This window comes from Acomys russatus, chromosome 2, assembly GCF_903995435.1.
Source record: "Acomys russatus chromosome 2, mAcoRus1.1, whole genome shotgun sequence".
Taxonomy (NCBI): domain Eukaryota; kingdom Metazoa; phylum Chordata; class Mammalia; order Rodentia; family Muridae; genus Acomys; species Acomys russatus.
In genome coordinates this window covers 62,160,927-62,183,322 of record NC_067138.1, presented here as the reverse complement: position 1 = coordinate 62,183,322, position 22,396 = coordinate 62,160,927, and the positions used below count along the sequence as shown (strand labels likewise).

At 37.0% G+C, this 22,396-nt stretch overlaps 1 pseudogene; it reads right to left on the bottom strand.

The window, feature by feature from the left end:
* Positions 1 to 20,602: 20,602 nt before the first annotated feature.
* LOC127206953 (60S ribosomal protein L18a-like) lies at positions 20,603 to 21,140 on the bottom strand (annotated as a pseudogene).
* Between the last annotated feature and the right edge of the window lie 1,256 nt (positions 21,141 to 22,396).

Below are 22,396 nucleotides of genomic sequence, written 5' to 3'. Positions count from 1 at the left end.
AAAGCACATTATGGCTGTGTGGTATAGCATCACTGCAATAGAAAGGCAATGTTCTCAAGGTAGTTATGTGTCACAGTAGCATTGTCAGAAATCCCAAGTGTTCTGCATTGCAAATATCATCTTTCTTACCATCATTGTCAGCATCCTCCAGATTCCAAACCACATTGGCTATTTCAACATAGGTCTATGAATGGACAATTTATCATTGGTGTAAAAATCTGCTCCAATATCTACATAGCCAGATTACCAATGGACCCTGGAGATACAAATTTGGACATGGAAGGGGGTCAGAATTCAACTTTTAATCATATGACACATGCACAGCCTTTCAGATTCATTGCCTTGTTTATGATTATCATTGAACATTATTGCATATCAAAGGTTATGACAACCAAATTGGCATGTGCTTCTAGTCACTACAGAACAAGCCCTGACAACATTAGCAGCAGCTGCTTATATTTTATTTTAAATTCCTTTTGCCACTCAGTGCAGTGGGTTCACATCATAACGAATGCAAACTCAAGCAAGCAGGCCCAAGAGATAGACTACAGACTACACTAAAAAGCAGTGTCACAAGATAGACAAAATACTTATTAGCTACACAGACAAGGATTTCACTGCTGATGATTTGTTTTGCAACATGCTATTCAAGAAAGTCTTGTTTTTACTGCTCATTGATCTGAGGACACTGTGGTCATGTACATGGAGTCACATCTGGGAAAGTATAAGCACTATTTCCGGTGTGGATCATAGCCGAGGAATGAGAACAGGAGGCAGGGGCACCGGAATTTGCATCTGGTTTAGCTTCCCTATAGTACACACAAGCAACTGCTACAAGAATCTTGTAGATCCAATTAGAGTTTAAGGTGATTCTTACTTTTGTTCAAATAATAATAGGCTGAATTTTTTTTATCGTTAAGTTTTCATTCTTGTATGTCTGTTGTGTTAGCACATTCCAGAAGTCATTCTGTGGTAGCATGCTTAAGTCTACTAAGATCCATCTCATTATCAGAAGGGTCTCATTGGTGCATCATACCCTGTTACCAAGGGTTCATCAACATCCTAGACTTCCTCAGAAACCCTAATTTATTAGTTATGACCATGGTAATCCTTTCAACATACTTGTCTTCTGTGGAGGAACCTGCATGTGCATGTGTGTGTGTGTGTGTGTGCATGTGTATGCATGTGCATGCGTATGTGTACTCGCGCACATGCGTTTAATGCCTACCTGGTGACTAAAGAGGTTGGAAGAGGACATCAGAGTCCCTGGAAGTAGGGTTATAGATATCTATGAGATACCATGTGGTTCTAGGAATCAAACCTGAGCTTCAAGAGCAACAGGTACTTTTAACTTCTGATTCATTGCTCCAGCCCCAGGGAATTTCTTTTTCTTTTTCTTTCTTTCTTTCTTTTTTTTTTTTTAACTAGCTTCCGTACATCACCTTCAACAAAGAAATTTAGTTATTTAATCCCAGTGATTTTTTCTGGTTCTACACAGTGGACATACTCTCCTTTAACACATTTCACATTAGCACCATTGTTCAGCTTCTCCATGAGCTTGACCTCGTGTATTACAGGAAACTATACATCCCCTGTGGGTTTATCTCTGTTACCCCTAGGGCTGTTTGTAGACTATTTTGATATTTTAAACAATATCTTCATATCACAAATAAGAAACAAGAAGACATGGTTTTTGATTTAGTATTATGTACTTTGAGGAACTTGATCTTGATGTGCTTGACTTGTACATGGTCATATGTTATGATTATGCACAGTATATGGGAATCTGGATATGTGTAGAAAAAAAAATCTACAGCTGCTGAAGTGATAATATCAGAGAGTTTTAGTAAAACAGCCTAACACTGAGCAGACTGTTATACTCCTATGTTTTGATTGCTACTTCCACTTGAGCCAGGCATCATATTTTCTACTTGGGTTATAATGTTGACACTTAAAGATTTTGAATTTTAAAGAATTTAAAATTAACTTTCAAATTATAAATACTTTGAATTCAGATTTTCAGATCAGTGAAATCAATGTTTTAATATATAAATATACATTCATGTGTAGGCATAATCAAGTGAAGAGGTAGGTTGAATTTTGGTCCCATGAACCATGTTTTTCCTTGCTTAATATTGACTGGCCCTAGACATTTTTGTTTGCCCCAGAGATGGAAAGTAAATGTTTGTCTGACAATCTGACTAAAAGATTTGCTAAATTATAATAAATACAAGAGACAAGATCAGTCTCCTAATATCAAATTATAAATCTTAAGTTTGGATTATATTTTTCATGAATGTCATATTACTGCACATAGCTGGAAGAAACAGGCAAATTAGGGAATTCATTGATTAATAAGTCATGATTAATGTAGAAGAATGTTAGAAAAATTGGTATTTGTGCCTATTGTGCTCAATTGCACCATCTCAGACATCAGACCATTTAAAAACCATATGCAATGTGCAGGAATACCTAGAAATTATCAGATTCTGCTGGTTATTTATTTTTTTTTTGTCACCATGAGGATACAGTATATGGTCCTTAAAACCAGACTGTATTTAAGAGAATGATACAAATATCAGGCACCATGTATATAGAAAGACTATTATTTGAACAAATGACTCTACCATGCCAGACAATGACTCAAACACTGAGTAAAGTAAAGTTTCAAACTTAAGGCCTTAAAATTCAGAATATTGCAGGGCAAGGCAATGTTGCTATTTGTATAAATTGTTTCAATATCACTTCCCAACAGAACAAAAGTGCCAATGGGTAAAATGTCCCAATGGTTTTAGAAAATAAAAGGTGACATGTCCTTGGTTCATCAAAATGTAATAGGAATAAACTTGTTATATGTCTAGCAGGAGGCAGCAATGGCAAAAGAATGGATTGGAAGAGGAATCAATGCTGCATGACTATGCAATGAAATTGGTACAGAACTAAAGAGCTCCAGGGTGATTCCTCAAACCGCTCTGGTATATCCTGTCCTTTTTAGAGGTGCACATTTGATCCAGTTTTAACAGAAATACCTTTAAAATGCTAAAACCTTTATTTATTTTTTAAATTTAATTATTTCACAGTCTGATCACAACCTCTACTCCCTATTTACATCCTTAGTGTAGCCTCCTCACTCATTCCTTCCTGGTCCTACCCTCTCTTCCTCATCCCTCCTCCCAACTCCCTAGTCCTCACAAAAGCGGGCCCTCCTCCAATAACATCTGACTTCAGCCAATCAAACCTCATCTGGACTGCCTGTATCCTCTTTCTCGGTGGTCGGGCAGGGCAGCCCTACTAAGGGGGACGTGATCAACATGTGGGCACTTGTAGTCCCTGCTCCCCATATTATGGAACCCCCAAGGAGAATGTGCTGCCTCTCTACTACATCTCATCAGAGGCTGGGGGTGCTCACCATGCATGGTCCTTGATTGTTCCATCAGTCTCTGAAGCACTCTTCCTCTCCCGGATTTTTTTTTTTTTCTTCATTGGTCTCCTCATAGAGCTCCTGTCTCCTCTAGGTCCTTCTATCCCCCAACTCTTCCATAAGACTCCTTGCACTCCAGCCCAAACTTTGCCTGTGAGTCTCAGCATGTGCTTCAATCCTCTGCTGAGTGGAGTCTTTCAGAGGACCTCTATGATAGGTGCCCATACTGCTCCTTCTCTTCAATTGTTTCCAGTGTCTATACTCTTTGCCATTCTGAATCAGAATTAAGCATTCTCCCTAGGTTCCTCCTTGCTGTTTTGCTTCTTTAGGTCTGTGTATTGAAGTGTGGTTAGCCTGTGTTATTTGGCTAATATCTGCTTATAAGTGAGTATATATCATGCATGTCTTTCTGGGTCTAGGTTATCTCATTCATGATGACTGTTTCTAGTTCCATTCATTTCCCTGAATTAAATAGCAGAAAACCAAATAATCCAATAAAAAAATGGGTACAGAACTAAACAGAATTCTCAACAAAGGAATACTGAATGGACAAGAAACACTTAAAGAAATACTTTTTGTCGTTAGACATCAAGGAAATACAAATAAAATTACTCTGAGATTCTATCTTACACCTATCAGAATGGCTAAGATAAAAACTCAAGTGACAGTACATGCTGCCAAGGATGTGGAGAAGGGGGAACATTCTTCCATTGCTGGTGGGAATGCAAAGTTGTTCATCCACTTTGCAAATCAGTCTGGCATTTTCTCAGATATTTGTGAATATGTCTACCTCAAGACTCAGATACATACATTGTGTAACGTTCTGGGTCTGGGTAAACTCACTCAGGATGATTGTTTCTAGTTCCATCCATTTGCCTGCAAATGTTAAGATTTCATTGTTTTTAATAGCTGAGTAGTATTCCATAGTGTAAATGTACCACAGTTTCCTTATCCATTCTCCTCATAGCGTCTTCACTCAGCAGGGCATTGGACGATCCTAGGACATGCTATTGGGACTCCAGGAGAGTGGTATGGGAGAACAGGGAAATAGAAGGATCCAGTGGGTCCTGAAACCCTAGAAAAAGACCATCAAGGCTGATAGATCTGGATCCAGGGGTTCCTGCACAAACTATTGTACCAACCAAGGACAGTGCTTGCAGTAAACCTAGACACCCTATTCAGGTCTAGCCATTGGACAGTGAATTCTCCACAGTTGTGTGAAGACTGCGGACTGACTCTGATATAAACTCTGGTGCCCTCTATTTGACCACTTCCTATTGGTTGGGAGGCCTGGTGGCACTTTGAGGAAGGGGAAAGAGGCTACCCAGATGTCAGGTCCCAGCCCGCGGGAAAAATCAAATCAGGGTTCACCTGAAAGAGGGAGTGGGGATTGAAAGTACGATACAGAGACACGAGAAATAACAAATCAAGGCAGGACATTTCTGATCAAGATTCACTTTATTGCCGACTAGCAGGAACATATATAGGGCAAGGTCAATAGGATCTATTCTTAACTCACTCACCCTAGCCCCTGAGCAAGAATGCAATAGCCTAAATCACTCCCTATAGAACTTCCTAGTTCTTTGAGTAGTTCCTTTTAAGAACTTCCTAGATCCTGTGGGTGGTTCCAAGTTGAGACTTCCTACTTCTTTCAAAGGTAAATAGTCCAAGGATAGCCTAGAACATAAGACCTCGTGGTGAGGTAAAGGTCAGTAACTCGAAGGTCACAGCATACAGCCTAAGCAAAGGATTTCTGACATGGCAGAATTTGGCATGGGTCCCCACACCCCGATGAAAACTGATAGGCTGTGATCATACGGTGTGGGGGAAGGTCCCATTCAGTCTCAGGCCTAGAGGAGGGGAATAGGGTGACAGAGGATGGGAGGGGAGAATGGGAAGATTCAAGTGAGGGGACAACAATCGAGATATAATCTGAATAAATTATTTTTTAAAAAGACTCAGCTATACCACTCCTGGGCATATAACTGAAACATGCTCAACCATACAAGGAAACTTGTTCAACTATATTCATAGAAGCTTTATTCATAATAGCCAGAATCTGGAAACAACCTAGATGCCCCTCAACCAAAGAATGGATAAAGAAACTGTGGTACATCTACACAATGGAATACTACTCAGCTATTACAAATGAGAACATCTTAAAATTTGCAGGCAAATGGATGGAACTAGAAACATTTTTAAAAGAGAAACTTCCTCGAAGAATGCCACAGTGGTTTTGGTCACTATTTCAATTTCAAGAAGATTCTCTCTCTCTGTCTCTCTGTCTTTGTCTCTGTCTCTCAGTCTCTCTGTCTCTCTCTCTGTCTTTCTTATCTTCAAGACATGGTTTCTTTAGACAGGCTTGGATATTTTGTTCTTTATTTTACTTTTGCTACCTGGACTTTAGGAATATCATGTTGCCAGTGAATTCCAGGTGCCTCATCTAGAGAACATGGCATAGTAAAAAGTTCTTTTAAAACTACCGTTCTCCTTATGCCATAATATTGAATTTAATTATTATTTTAATCTAACAACTTTAGACACAATTTTATCAGTTTCCAGATGCTGCAGAAGATAAAGGCAAATATAATATAAGAGAGAGAAACTTCTGGTTTTGTGTTTATATTCTGGATCCCTTTCTTTTTGCTTGTTTTCTCTTTACTTATATGAACTTCTTTTCATTGTGCTTATTATCTTTAAAATTTCTAGGTTCCTAAAATAGCTGAACTGGTGTTTGGGATAGCACTTAGTTTGAATAGTTTATGATGCTATATAAATTGAGGCTGACTATTTGGAAAGTGCTTTTTACTAAGCAGTAAAATGGGAATTTATTAATCATATAAATTATGTTACTGAGATTGCTCTAGTTATAGGCAGTATATCAGAAAATTTATTTGTGTTCTCTTATAAGCTCACACTACTCCTATCCAAGATGAATTTTATTAATGCCATGTTCAGAGGAAGATATTTGAAGGGTGTGAAGTTAAGGCCACTATCACAAGGTTTTGTAAGTAAGAAGTGAGATTAAAATATTAAAGTCAATCCTTTCTAACTAATACACAACAGTACTCCCATGTTATACCACTGTACAATTCACTTATTAATTTTACTTTGATTACTTTTTCTTCTTTCATCTTCCGTGCTTTAATTGATGACAATCACTATATCATATGATGTTTGAATCATGTGAGGAGATGATGACTAGAATCAGTTTACAAGGAGTATCACGTTCAACAGAGGATAGACAGACCAAAGCAAGCATATTATACCATATTCAGGTACATAATAAAAATGAGCTGGGACTAAAAGGGGAAGAAAATAGGGATCTTGCCACAGTTTAACATTTTAAAACTAATTTAATTTTAATAATAATAACAACAGTATAAGAACTCTAGTGGACCCTCTCCAATTTGACTCCCTAGATGACAAAAAACAAGTTAAGAGTGTTTCCTACATCCATGTCACATGATGAACATAGTCTATCTGCAAAGTCATCAACATTTCCAGGCCTGTTTCTGATAAGCCATAACCTGCAGGTGTTTTGAAGAAGAAAAGGTCTCTCCTATACCAAACTTTATTATCTAGTTAAGTATGCTTCTGCTTCAGGTACAAAACACCAAGGATAGTATAGTGTTCAGTACTCTGCTCCATATCATCCATAGAGTGACTATTCCACCTTGATAGTGTAAGCTACAAAGTCTGGGAGTCACGATTCTTTCCTACAAAGGCATGCCGGTCGTACGTTGGTGTTTCCTCTAGGGAAATGATATGGTATCTCTCTCCCTCTGAGCCATGCTGCAGTGGTTTACATTTCTAGAAAGTGAGATCTTATTTAACAATGGGCCTGGCAACATGCATACATTAACTTCAATGATAAAGTTGGTCTTAACACTGTGGTTATCATGGCTTGAAATGATGGGACAAGAATCATAGGATGTTAGTCTCATCCTAGTCTTCTAAAATATTTGTATGGAAGAAATCAAAGGAACAAAATAGGGAAAAAGAGAGGAGAGGAGAGTGCGGTTGTTTCCTCTGTGGCATCAAAACAGAAGAAGCTGGGAGGAAGGCATGACAAATGCATCTCTGACTGAGGAAGGCATTTCCCCCAGTGCATCCCATGGTTCATGCTTACTTTCTTTCAGAGGATCACCTTTTCCTGTGTACCTGGGAAAAGTAACGGTAATTTATTCCCGAAGACTGGACTTCATAAATGGAAGCCTGGTAGACATTTTAAAGGAAAGAAAGCTTAGGGGATAACTCCTTGAAAGACAAATTTGGATAAATGATATTCTTCATGCTGTATTAATCATAGAGACATGACCTTGTCTCACTCAGTTTTTGTAGAAACTAGCTGAGGCATCAGTTAGGTATGGTTAAAGGATACTCAAGATAGAAGCATTTAAAGAAAAATAGACTGTTAGCTCTCCTTGCATATGCTATTAGCATGTATTATTGTCTTGGGGTAAGCATGACAGCAATGTTAATGGGTGGTAAGAATTTGGTTTAATTATGACACTCTTCAGTTTCTATTTGGTCTCATTTCATTTAGCTTCCTTCTGTGGATGGAATTTACCACACTACAATATGTGTTTAAGAAAAACACAAGTAATTATATAATGTTTTATGACACTTCCCTCAATAGGTTTGTGAAGTATCCTCAGATCAGGGTTTCTGGAATCCCAAGGGCCACAGTAATATTAATTTTTCTTTCTTTCTTTTTTTTTTAAATCTAGACAGAGTTTCTCTGTGTAGCCTGAGTTTTCCTGGAATCATTTTGTTGACCTCAAACTCACAGAGATCCACCTGCCTCTGCCTCCCCTGAATGTTGGGATTACAGGCATGTGCCACTGTGCCCAGCTAATATTAATTTTCTAATCATTATCATTGCATAATTTTTTCTTTTACCATTTTAGTCTATAATTCAGTTTATTTTATCTCAAATGTCTTTCCTCTAAATCCAACATTATTCATTTTCCTGGTTTGTGTGAAATTTTGCAAGTTTATGAATTTGGTTATAATATAATTTTGGCCATGGATATATGAGCCACTTTAAAGCCTGATGTTTGCAATAGTTTACTGACAATAATCTATATTCTAGGAATTGTGCCAGGTACACAAAATGATGGAGCAAATGTGCCCTGCACAGCTATTGTGCTGACACCCTAGACGTAGATACATATTAGCTCAGAGGTGAATTTCATGTTGCTACCATACTACATGACATGCATGTTGTAGTCATAACACATCTGGGAAAGTCACACGGTGTGTGTGTAAAGCCTGGCAATTTTGAGAATTGTATAGATGATACTACATTTACAGAGAAGCCTAAGAAATGAATGAAAATTAGTCAGATGGGAGTATTCATGATAGCAGATAAGTATAGGAAATAGGATGTGTGGATGCCCACAAGGAAGAAAGAATGTGAGGTGCTAGGGTAAGTGATTAATTTTTATATAGATATAGTAGTGTGTGTGCGTGTGTGTGTGTATTTTTGGCTATTCTTGATAATATAGCAGCAAAATTTAACAACCACTCTTGTATATGGGTCTAATATCTCATATACTATCATATAACACTTGATAGAAACCAAAGCATAAAAAAATGAAACAGAGAAACCTTTAAGTAAAATCAAAATAAAGGGAAGCTTGACTTTGACAATTTTTAATGTAAGTTATTATCATTATTTATAATTAATTTGGTTTCCAAGTAACGCAGATATTAAAAATAGATTTTTATGGCTAATTGTAAAATGCTCAATTTGCATTATGTTCAAAGAATAGAAAACTGTTTCATTAAAAATAAAAAATACAACAAAAGTAATAGCCTACCAGAGTTTCATGCCTATAATCCCATCACCCAGATAGGTGGAAAAGAATTGATGTGAGCTTGAAGAAATATTGCGCTGCAATGCTTGAAGGCATTCTGGGATAAAAAGGAGTACTATTTCAAAAACCACATAAACAGGTCTAGGAAAAATAGTTCAGTATGTAAAAGTATTTGCCACACATGCTTGATGATTTGAGTTTGGATCTGTGGATCACACAAGTAGTCCATGGGTGAATGGAGGTGAGAAAAAGAATTACCTGGAGCTCAGTGGCCAGCAAGTCCAGTGCACATGGAAAACTGGCAAAAACAAGAATTGCCACAAAATAAGATTAGAGATAAGAACTAACTCTCCAAAGTTGTTCTATGACATCCACATGTGCTCTGAGGCATAAGCATGCATACTTACACACACACACACACACACACACACACACACACAGTATTTTAACACATATTTATGCTGTACTTACATAGTTATTAAACTGTATATAAAATATGCATTATTCACTTTATTTAAAATTGCCTTTCATTTATTATTGACTAATGAATTAGCTATTTGGACTCATTTTTCCAAGGTTTGTTAATAATAAACAACTATCTTAATGACCATGCTTTAGTTTGTAATAGCTAGCGGTATACGTATTTGACCCACTTCTTTTTCTTTTTTTTCGTCTTATTTTTTTAAATTTATTTATTCAGATTACATCTCAATTGTTTTCCCCTCACTTATATCCACCCATTCTCCCCTCTTCCCACTTTCACCCTATTCCTCTCCCCTAGATCTGTGACCAAGGGGGACCTCCACACCCAATATAGGCTATCTATCAAGTCTCATCTTGGTAGCCTGTTTATTCTTTATCTGAGTTCCACCAGGCCTCCCCACCATGGGAAAGTGGTCAAAAATGGGACACCAGAGTTCATGTCAGAGTCAGTCCCCAATATTCCCACAACTGTGGAGAATGTCCTGTCCATTGGCTAGATCTGAGTAGGGGTTCAGTATTTACTGCATGTATTGTCCTTTTTTGGTGCAGTAGTTTGAGCAGAGACCCCTGGGTCCAGATCTGCCCATCATGATGTTCTTTTTGGAGGTTTTAGGACCCTCTGGATCCTATTATTTCCTCATGCTCCCATATTTCTCTCACAATAGGGTCCCACAATCTGTCCCAGACTCTCATACAGAGTCCCAATAGGATGTCCTCATTTCTATCTCAATCTCCTGGTAAGGGAAGACTTTTCTGGAACATCACTTTTGGGCCAGTGTCCAATTATAACTGAGGATAAACCATGTGAGTCTTTCTGCTTCTGAGTTAACTCAATCAGTATGATCATTTCTAGTTCAATCCATTTGTCCACAAATTTTGGGATTTCTTTGTTTTTAATAGCTGAGTAGTATTCCATAGTGTAAATGTACCTCAATTCTTTTTCCATTCTTCGACTGAGGTACATTTAGGTTATTTCCACGTTCTGGCTATTATGAATAAGGCTGCTATGAACATGGTTGAGCATAGGTCCTTGTTGTGTGGCAGAGCATCTTCTGTGTATATTCCAAGGAGTTGAATAGCTGGGTCTTGAGGAAGCCTTATTCCCAGGTTTCTGATAAAGTGCCAGATAGATTTCCAAAGTGGCTGTAGCAGTGCATGCAATGTATCCCACAAGTTTGGGTATGTTATTTTTTTTTTTACTTTTGTTGAATTTTAGGACATCCTTAATTTCTTTCTTAATTTCTTCTCTGACCCAGTTGTCATTAAATAGAGAGTTGTTTAGTTTCCATGTGAATGTAGTCTTTTTTATTTTTCTGTTGTTGTTGAAGTCCAGCTTTAGACCCTGGTGATCTGATAAGTTACAAGGTATTATTTCAATCTTCTTGAATCTGTTAAGGCTTGCTTTGCGACATAATATGTGATTAATTTTGGAGAAGGTTCCATGGGGTGCTGAGATGAAGGTATAATTCTTTGTGTTTGGGTGAAAAGTTGTGTAAATATCTCTTAGATCCATTTGATTCATGACATTGGTCAGTGTCAATATTTCTCAGTTTAGTTTCTGTTTCAATGACCTACCCTTCAGTTAAAGTCTCCCACTATTAATGTTTGAGGATCGATGTGTCATTTAATGTTTGTGAATGCCCTTGTATTGGGAGTGTAGATGTTTAGAATTGTGATGTCATCTTGGTTGACATTATCTTTGATGAGCATGAAGTGACCACCTTCATATCTTTTGATAAATTTTGTTTGGAAATCTATTTTATTAGATATTAAAATGACTACATCAGGTTGCTTCTTGTGTCCGTTTACTTGGAACACCTTTTTCCAGCCTTTTATCCTGAAGTAATATCCATCCTTATGGCTGAGATGTGTTTCTTGAAGGCAGAGGAATGTTGCATCTTGTTTATGCATCCATCCAGTTAGTCTGTGTCTTTTTATTGGAGAATTTAGACCATTGATGTTGAGAGATATTAATGGCCAGTGACTGTTAAGTCCCTGGATTTTGATATTGGTTGCAGTAGAGTGCTTGTGTGGTTATGTTTTTGTGATGATGTAGTTATCTGTTTCCCGTGTTATTTTGGTTGCCGCTTGTCACTTTGGGTTGGAGGTTTCCTTCTAGTAACTTCTGTAAGTCTGGATTTGTGGATAGGTACTGTTTGAATTTATTTTTGTCATGGAATATCTTCTTTTCTCAATCAATAGTTATTGATAGTTTTTCTGGCATCTGTGGTCTCTTAGTATTTGCAGTACCTCTGTCCAGGCTCTTCTGGCTTTTATGGTCTATGCTGAGAAGTCAGGTATAATTCTGAAAAGTTTGCCATTTTATGTTACTTTCTTCATGCTACTTTTAATATTTTTCTTTTTTCTATATATTTTGTGTTTTGCTTATTATGTGACAGGAAGATTTTCTTTTCTAGTATATTCTATTTGGTGTTCTTTAGGTCTCTTGTATGTTTATATGCATCTCCTTTAAATTGGGGACATTTTCTTATATTATTTTGTTGAAGATATTTTCTGGGCCTCTTTCCTCAATGCCTATTATCCTTCTTTACATGATGTCCTTGATCTCTTGGATGTTTTGTTTTAGGTATTTTTTTCAGCTTAGCATATTCTTTGATGTTTGCTTCAAGTCCTACAATTATATCTTCTAGTCCTGAGATTCATTTCTCCATTTCTTGGATTTGTTAGAGAAGCTCACCTCTGTGTTGTTTGCTTTCTTCTCTAAGGTCTCTCTTTCCCGTCATCTTTCTGTCTGTGCTTTATCATTGTTTCCATTTTCATCTTCAGATCTTGAACTGTTTTATTGATTTCCTTCATCTGATTGTTTGTATTTTCCTGACTTTATTCCAGTGCCTCTCTATAGACCTCTTTTATGTCTTCAACCTGTTTGGCTGCATTCTGCTGCATTTATTTATGAATTTTATTAATTTATTCCATTATCATCATCTTCATTACTAAGGATTTAAGGTCATTGTCTTGCATTTCGTGTGTTTGAGTTCTCTGGGTTGCTTTCTTTAGGTTTGCTGGAATCTGGGTATGCTGAATTGTTTTGATTTTGGTGTTTGCATTCTTACCCTGGGTTTTAGTCATCTTGTTGTCTATGATTTTGGAAGGTAGCTCTGGCATCCTTCAGTGGTCTTTGAGAGTGGATAGCTGTTGAGTACTCAAAGGTTGAGTGCCCTTGCCTGTAGGGAACAAGAAATTCTTCCTTGGAACAGGCAGGTGATCTGCTTTCTGCTGCTTTCTGCCTGGTCTCGTTCAGATCATACTTCTGAGGTGGTTCCATTCCACTGAGTTGGTGCCACTGGTTAGTTTTCTGTTCTGACTCCTCAGGGTTGCCCAGCCTCTTCCCAAGAGCGTGGCAGACCATGTTGCAGTGGAACCTGACTAGGCCATGTTTTTTCTGCCTAATTGTTCAGTCATGGACCGCTGTGGCCGGTAGTTAGGCTCCTGCCCAGACCCATTTAGATAGTACATGTTTGGCGGTTGAGTCCAGCTGCATTGGCGCCACTGTTTAATTTTCTATTCTGACCCCTCAGGGTTGCCCAGCCTCTCCCAAAAGCATGGGAGACCCTCCCAGGACATGGAGCCTGGCTAGGCCGGGTTTTGTTTGCCCAATTGTGCAGGCATGGACCGCTGTGGCCGGTATATAGTTTCCTGTATGGTAGAGTTCAGATTGTGCTGCTGTGGCTGGATAACATGTTCACAGCCTCCTGGGCTTCCCTGTGGCCCCTGGGGCTTTCTGTGGACTGGCACGTGGTGGGTGGAGAGTTGACCCACTTCTTTCAAAGATTATTACCTTATTTTTACCTTTATAGACCTCTAGATACTTTTCTTCATTTCTATAACATAGATTTAAAGTCATTATAGCAATCTTTGCAATAGGGAAACAGTTGAAATTAATAGGGTAGCTATATTAAGTTTTTATTCTGGTTTAAGTTTATATTTTCCTTAAGATAATATTTACTCAAGTGATTTGGTAAACTACGGAAAAGCTTGTTTAATTAACAGTCAATACTTAGCCTTACAATTCAAATTGATATATATGTATATGGTGATAGCATTAGCCATGTTTAAGTTATTGGCTTTTGGATAGATTCAATAAGTGCATCCAACTCGTGTGAATTTATTTAACCTTAATATAATAAGTTCTTATCAGTGATTACTATATTTTTAAAAAATAAAAATAAAGGAGGCTAGAAAGATGGCTCAGTGAATAAAATTGCTTGTACCACTTTTATTTGCTGTCTTCCTCTTTGGAGTAATCAGAAAGTGCAGCAAAGTGATGGTGTCTTAGGTGTGCTTCTGTAGACCCATGCTGATACTGCCATGACTGGGGACAATGAAACTGCCACTTTCCACCAATAAAACAGCAGTGCTGCTCCATGAAACTATCATGTTTATTCTCAGCTAGTAGTGACAAATTAAAACCCAAGCAACAGAAATGTTGAGATTTTGAAACATTGTGAATCATAGAATGGCTAGTAAAAGCTCATAGTTTATATAGTTGATATCAAGATGGTGTGTAAGTTCCAAAATATAATTTAAATTACAGGATATGGAGTAGACTTCATATGGTTTATTGGGACAGTATTCTGACATGGAATTCATTATGCCACATGGGTTGGCATTAAGCCTGAAGCAGTCCTTATACATTTGGGATGACAGGCAGAGACCTATCACATCATCCTTAGAAGAAAAGCTTCTGTTAGCCTGTTGAGTAGTTAAAACATCAGTATGTCTTCTCTACATTTTAAAGATTGTTCTAAAAAGAATTTGGATTGCTGCTGGTGTCAAATATAAGAATAATGGGTATACCAACATCCGTGTTTTGATTATATTTCTGCTATATTTATTTATGAAGTGAGTTTTCTAATATTTAGGAAAATTATACTTACTAGGAAGGGCCGTTAACGATCAGCTTATTTTATTCCAACCTCAGTACACAGGTTCACACTAAGCATTGTGGTGTAATGTGACTGTCAATGGTGCCTCTCTTATAGGCAGTATCTCATCTTTTCTTAGAAAACTCTAATAATGAGAATGGAAGGCTAAGAGTCAAGGAGAGTATGAGATGATAAAATAGATATGAAAATGGGATTTCTGTCTTCTTTATCCAAGAGAAATGGGAAGAGCCACAGAAAGAATCATGGATAAGGATACTGCATTTTTCTTCTACTTTGTTTCTTTAGCTATTTAGCATGTCAGGACGGCCTCTTGAAAGAGCTAGGCAAGATGAATAATTGCTGTCATGTCACCTAAGTTCTCCTGAGAATAAGTAAGTTGTGGAAACTGATGAAAGACCATTGTGAGTAATAGGGGAGGGATATAATTTTTCTATTACTAAGAATAAAAAGGAGTGATGATATAGAATACAATCCTACTTTTCATCAACAAATGCTAGGAAAACTGAGAGATTGCAAAATAAAGTATCACATAATGGGTCAACCATTGAAAACATACTTTAATTTTTATATTTTTCTGGAGGGTCTTTATTGTTGGTAGTCAGTATGTGATTTCCAATGGTTCTCATCAAGTTTGTGTCTTCAGGTTGCTCTCAGAGACAACTGGATCAGTTAAAGATCCATGGTCTGCATCTGCCCTTTATTTTTGATTAGCATCTGCATTATACTAGTCACTTAAAGCAACTCAGGTATGATTCTCTCAAATCCCTATCATAACATTCTTTTCAAGTCATGCTGAAAACTATTGTTACTAATCAGTTTAACCCTGGCCACAGATGTGGCTTTCAAATTGAGGATTGTAAATCTTTACGTGGAATATACATATTCAACCAATCATCAAATCTGAATGTTTCCTTCTGTATAATATGTCTATGTCTTTTGTTCTGATATTCTGAAACATAGCAACAACAATAACAAAAACCCCAATTGACTTTAATTTCAGAGCCATATGTTGTACATACATATCATTGTCTTACTGAAGTATGATATACATTCAGCAATTGACAAGACATGATGTTTCCCAAAAGTGGACATAGATGTGAAATTATATTCTGTTAAAGTGCAAAACATGACCAACAAGAAATATTCTTTAGGAATCCTTCAATGATAATGACTCTATTTTTACCACCATAAGTAACTCTTCAATGTAGTGCAATTTTGAATTATAACAAATAATAACCATAATGGTTACATTTTGCTTGTATTTATGCATTTGAGATTTACTTAAATTTATTTACATTTTATTTGGGGCAATGAAGTCATGCTCTTTTACTCACTGGGTTTGTGTTTTACAACCCATTGATGTAATGCATAACATCAACTCTGTAGAGTGGATGTTTTACTTGTACATACAGGCGTAGTCTTAGTACTGGTCTCTCTTAACTAATATTTACCACACAGTGTACTCATAACTTCTGAGGTTTGAAGTGCAACATCAAAAGAGTCTAAATTTATTCTTACTTCTTCACAATTTTATACATTCATTATTACCAAAGAGTTCAACAATCTTAGACTATAAATGTTTTTTTTTTTTTGTTCCTTTTCTGCTAAAGAATTTTCACTTGAAATAGGTGATTCATAGCTGTTTCTTTGGCATACGTAAATTTCCAACAGTCTTCCCTTACTTGTTGGAGCCATTGCTAAACAAGGGAAGGAATACTTTTGTAAGAGCACTGTCATGCTCAGCATTCAATTTATTGTCTGAAATGCTTGCAAGTGAGTGACAGGTCAGTGCTGAAAAATTCAAGGAGATGCTACACATGAGGGTAAGTCAGATCTTGGGCAGTATGGGAAAAGATTTAACATACTACCTAGGACTGTACTTAGTCTAAGATTTTTCAACTATTTACTTATGGTTATTATTTTTTAATGTCTTCAGACAGGAGCTCCCCTTAGGTAACTGAATGTATAGAAAGCATATTAAAGACAAGTAGGAACTATAACTTTTTGGCCATTGGTGTGTAGTGTTCTAAAGTGCTAACAAGTGGAAATGCCATATTTTAGTTCTTTCAGCAATGAAGTGAATTTGAGTACATTATTCTTTGTGATTACTATAGAAAATTGTTTGTTAAATATTATTGAATGTATTTCTAAGTATATGGGTAGTTGAGTGAGTAAATGAGTGAATGGTGTGTGTGTGTGTGTGTGTGTGTGTGTGTGTGTGTGTGTGTAAGTGCAGGTATATAAAAACTTTGTCAAAGTATTTATACTGATACTGAATGGCACCAGGAGTTTCTGAGATAAATTGTGTTTTATATTTACCCATCATATTTATTCCATTTATTCCATTCCAGACATTTTCCAATACAATTTTCTATTACATTTTCACCAAAAGCCTCATGGGCACAAATGCATTAATAAAGGAGAGGCCTTTAAATATGAATGAACAAAAATGTGACAAGAGTAGCACAGCAGATGACTGTGATGAACACTGTCACTAAAAATATTCCTTGATGGGTATTAAAGACAAAGAAAAAAGTGCATTAAGTTTCTACCACTATGACAAATGCCAGAATAAACAAACTTAAAGGAAGAAAGGTCAATTTTAGCTTACAATTCCAGAGATTTCAGCATGTGAACTTGTGAGATCATGCTTTAGGACTGTGACTACCCAGTACATCCAAGGCTAGATAACATTGGTTAGTGGGGATTGCTCATCTAGTGCAAACGAGAGGCAAGGAGAGAATCTTTGGAAGAGTTGAGATCCATTCTAGTACAATGTGTATGCCATGCATCCCCAGTGACATAGGTTCCTCATACCATGCCTTTCCTCCTAAAGTTCTTACACCTCCCAACATGCAACAGGCTTTCACCTAAACAAAGAGCATATGGGATTTTCACAGGTATGTAGGATACAGCCCATAATATCAAGCCAAAACAAAAACAAAAACAAAACAAACCTCTTCCAGCAAAACTAAGTCACAGTATGTCCTGCCTCTTTCTTGTAGAAAACTAAGAGCCTCTAGAGGTTTTTTAACAGTTCTCTGTAAATGACAAAGATCATAATGTCCCTTACCGCAGTGTGACAAATTAGTTGAACAGAATCTTGCCTATAAAATTATATTTGTCCATGACCTACATATTAAAAGTACTCCCCTGTTATATTTGTCCGTGAAACCTATGATTTAATAGATAAATTGTAAAATAGGGTAAATGACAAGGATTGTATTTCAACAAAGGTTTATTTGAACCTTTCTAAAGTTCAGAAAAACAGAAAGTTTGGCCAAGGGAAAAATTTCTATTTAACTTAATTTAATATGGAAATTAAAAATCCTGAAAAACACCCCACAAAGTAGGAAATGTACTGTGTATGTGTAGAATACTGAGATTTTACTCACATTAAACTTTGTCAGTGTATTAATGCAAACTTAGCAGATGGGAGAGAAACCCTGAGTATGTAAAAACATTGCAATATTTCTATACCCACAAAATTGGGAAAACATAATTCATGTCTTATTTTATGTCATGTTGGCCACACTGTGAAAAAAGGAAATAACCTTGAGTTTATTCAGAATGAGTTAGATCCTTCTCAAGGAAGCAGCCCAAATTCAGTAACACAGAGAGACTCTTTGTTGAGAGTAGGCTAGATATAAATGCAGACAGTAGTTAAGGTTCATGGCTGTATATACAGTAGGTGTGGATTTCCGATCTGCAAACTGAATTTTAAAGATTCAGTTCTATTTATATGGCAATTATTTTATTTTGTGACCTTGAATCAGCTGCTTGAGCTCACTGTCTCATAATTTTTCATAGTCATAATGAGACTAGTATTACTTATTCCACCATTTCAAAGATTGATTGGACAGCTTTTTTCAGAAGAGTGATGGCATATTAATTCCATTGGTCTTATTTTTAATATTTCATGTCTTTGGCCTGGAATAAATGTGAATATACTTCACCACAGCTTTCAAGGATAGATCTACACTAATATTCTATGGTTATCATAAATGCTAAGAGTTGATGTTCAGCTTGGTACTTGCATACCTAATAATAGAATCATCCATGAATGTTCTAGACAGCAATTTTGTTCATTAAATTAAACAGTTCATTTCCCAAATTTTATGCTTCATAGAAATTACTTTTCTGCCTAATCAACCCTGTCATCTACTGAGCAATTAACCTGCTCATGGGTATTCTGGGTGTTGACTTGTCACAAGCATTCAGGGTCCTTCTGATATATTAAATATTGTTGATTAGAAAATCGATATTTCCACAATTTTATGTTCATCTAAAGAATCAATAACAAGGGTAACTTGACCACTTAATTAAAGTTTCTTATTAGTATTCTTTGCAATGTCATTTCTTTTACATGGGAAACAAAAAGTTGTCTAGTATTAATCTTAGAATATTCTTTATAGTCAACATTTTGAAAAGACACATGTCTAATTACAAGACAGGATGAGAATAAAAGATGAATGTGATGCTGCTTTCTTTACTGCTGGCAAAGGGACAGCGCTAACCATATTGACTGAGACTTGAATTCGTTTCAAATTTTAACTAATTAGCAATGTGTTTGTTTTAGAATGTCAGGATATGAATACAGAACTTTTCTACATTTTCTTACATAGAAAATATTAGAATTTTAAGCTACCTTTTGGGTATAGTTATGGAATACCTATAGAGTCTGAAATAAATTCATCTAGTCTTGATTTCTATAAATATTCAGTTGTATTTATTAAATTCATATGAACCTCTTTTGTAGAACCCATCTTGATTTCCAAACTCTGTAACATATGAGCTGAAGACAGTAGACGGACTGCTCAGACAACACTGACGCGTAGAGTAACTGTGGTGGTGAATCTTGGGTTTCACCTTGATTGGGTGAGAAGTGCTTGTGGGGATTCAGAAGACCATACAATATGAGTGTGCTGGTGCTTTAGTGCCAGCAAAGGGACAGCTCTAATCATAGAAGAGCATGTCACAGGTTATATCTGTGAAAATTCTTCAGATATTTTTAGATGGTCATATGATTGTTGTTAAGTTTTCCTTTAGATCCGAGGGCAAGGCAAGGAGTACAAGAGAAGAGCCTCTGCCGGATGGTGTGGGTGCAGTTAAACTAGATCACAGTAAGTACAAGACTATAGAATATGTACATAACAGAGTCCCAGGGGGGTGAGCTGACTGCTTATAGAGTCACAGTCTTTTCACTTCTTTTATACATGTTGGGGATCCTGATAATTAATGATTTTAAAATGAGTTAGCAGTCTTCTGAATTTATTGCTTAGGGCGAACCTACAGTGAAGCACCCATAGGCTCCTTATCCAACCTCATATACAAAAAAGACTGAAATGATCCTCATGAGAAACCAATGTTTGTGTATGTGAATAAAATATGGCATCATGGTTTAAAACATATTTTGGAGGTACCTGGACACTGTTTGAGGGGTGTTACCTCTCAGTAGCTTCACTATAAAATTAGGATGCTCATAAGGACAGTCTTCTGAGATGGAAGGCGCCCAACTGATGGCAGGTTTTCTTTTTCTACTTGTGCGTAAAAAGTTAGTTACAAATAAAGTTCAAGCAATGTACAAGGATTAAGGTAGAATGATAGAATATTTGATTAAGAGACAGAAAAAGTGTTAACAATCTTACTTTTACATAACAAATAGTCATAGTAGAAAAGACCATATCTTCTTTCTTCATAGACTCTAAGAACACTTTAAAGAGAGTTGATAAGAGAGTTAAATGACATACAATGTTGGACAGTATTAGTATTATTTTAATTTACATTACATACTTATGTATATATAATATACAGAATATACACAATTTACACAATACACTATACAGTTGTTTATAATAAAAGTGTAAATACTATAATGTAAAAGTATGACAATGCCATTAAAATATGATAATAACATTGCCTTTTTTGGAGGGGCGCCCTAGAGTTTTATTCAGTGGTCTCTGGGTTTAGAAGAAGGTGTTGGACATCTTGATGGTGAAGCGCGGCTTGTGCTGGCGTTGCAACACGCGGTGGGGCAGTGGGAACTTGATCTTGATGTCGTGGAACTGTTTGCCCGCTGGCCGGCAGCACTTGCCAGCTGCAGTCTCTTCCTCTCTTCCACCTTCATGATATGGATGGAGTGTGCACGGGCACGGTGCCGGGCACCCATGTCGCGGTAGCACTGGGTGATGGCGCCAGCGGTGGTTAGGTCCCGGTACTCTCGGTACATGTTGTGTGTGCCGCTGCGTGAGTCGTAGCACAGCCAGATGCCAAAGTCCTTTACACAAAGCGGTGACTTCTCAAACCGCTGCCGGCAGTACACTATCTCCCTGGATGACTTCTTCATCTTCTTCAGCTGAGACATGAAGTACCAGAAGCGGGTCTTGGCCACCACATGGTTGGGGGCAAAGATGCTCATTCGGTACAGCGACGGCGTATGACACTTCAGGGTAGGCAAACATAGCCCACCACCTTGTACTCCTGAAGCGTGCCCGACGCCTTCATGGTGGTCCGTCCTGCTCCTCCACCACTCACAAAAGGCGACATTGTCCTTTAACTGAGTCAGAGTGCTAGGCAAAATACTGTCTCAATATGTTAGTTCCTCTGTGTTTTATAACTTCAGATTAGTAGTTTGTAATTGGCTGCTTCAGAATACTTTATATTTTTATTGTATTTTCTGAAGGAAATAGTTATATTTTGTCTCTCATTTAATACAGTAATGTGACAGATCTATGAGTCTTGATCGGACACTTATATGGATAAATTATAACTATAATAGTACACTTTAAAATACAATGCCCATGTGAAGTTGAATATTCATTATTAAACCTGTCAGGTCATAGTATTAGCGTCCAGAATTCTGAACGATCGTGGTGATGCTTTCAGTTGTGCCGGCCATGTAGAATCATAGAATCTCTGAATCTTCTCATCACACTCCTTCCATACACACACACACACACACACACACACACACACACACACACTATCCTCACAAGAAACCAATGTTTGTATATGTGAGTAATACACACATACATACACACACACGTGTGTGTGTGTATGTATGTATGTATGTATGTATGAATGAAATGGTTTATTTCCAGATTCCTATGAATGAGTGTGGTTAGTAATATACTATCAAAGCCTTCCATAGAAATTTCTAAGTGTTCTGCAAAGGCAGGGATGGGAGGACATAGGGAATGACATTGTCTACATATTCATTCTAATTGAACTCACCAGCTACAGAATCCTCAAAGATTCTCCCCAGGTTGAACTTGAGGTCAACCATCTACAGTGAGCCTCACACAGGCACTATAGATGATGTAACCTTCTCACAACAAAGTTTTTCTTAGGAGTTTCTCACCAAAGTAGCCAACACTTGGCACAGAAAGACAATTATGGCATAGATTTAATTATAGAGCTCATGGGAGAGAAGAATAGCAGTTCCCAGAGGTAGAAAACAAGGGTAGAATGGCTTGGGAGAGGGTGAGACTGATTAATGGACCCAAAATCAAAGCTAGATAGAAGGAAAGAAGGAATAAATTGTGGTCTAATAAGAAGGTAATTGTAGTGACACCATTATACTATATATTATAAAAAAAATTAGATAGCAAGATTTTAAATGTTCTCACCCCAAACATAAATAGTTTCGAGATGACAGTTGACCTACATGTACAAATGGATTAATACAGTCATAAATCAACTGAAGCATTACACAATAGTAATAAAACCCAGTAATAAGCACGTGAGAACTCTGTGCCACA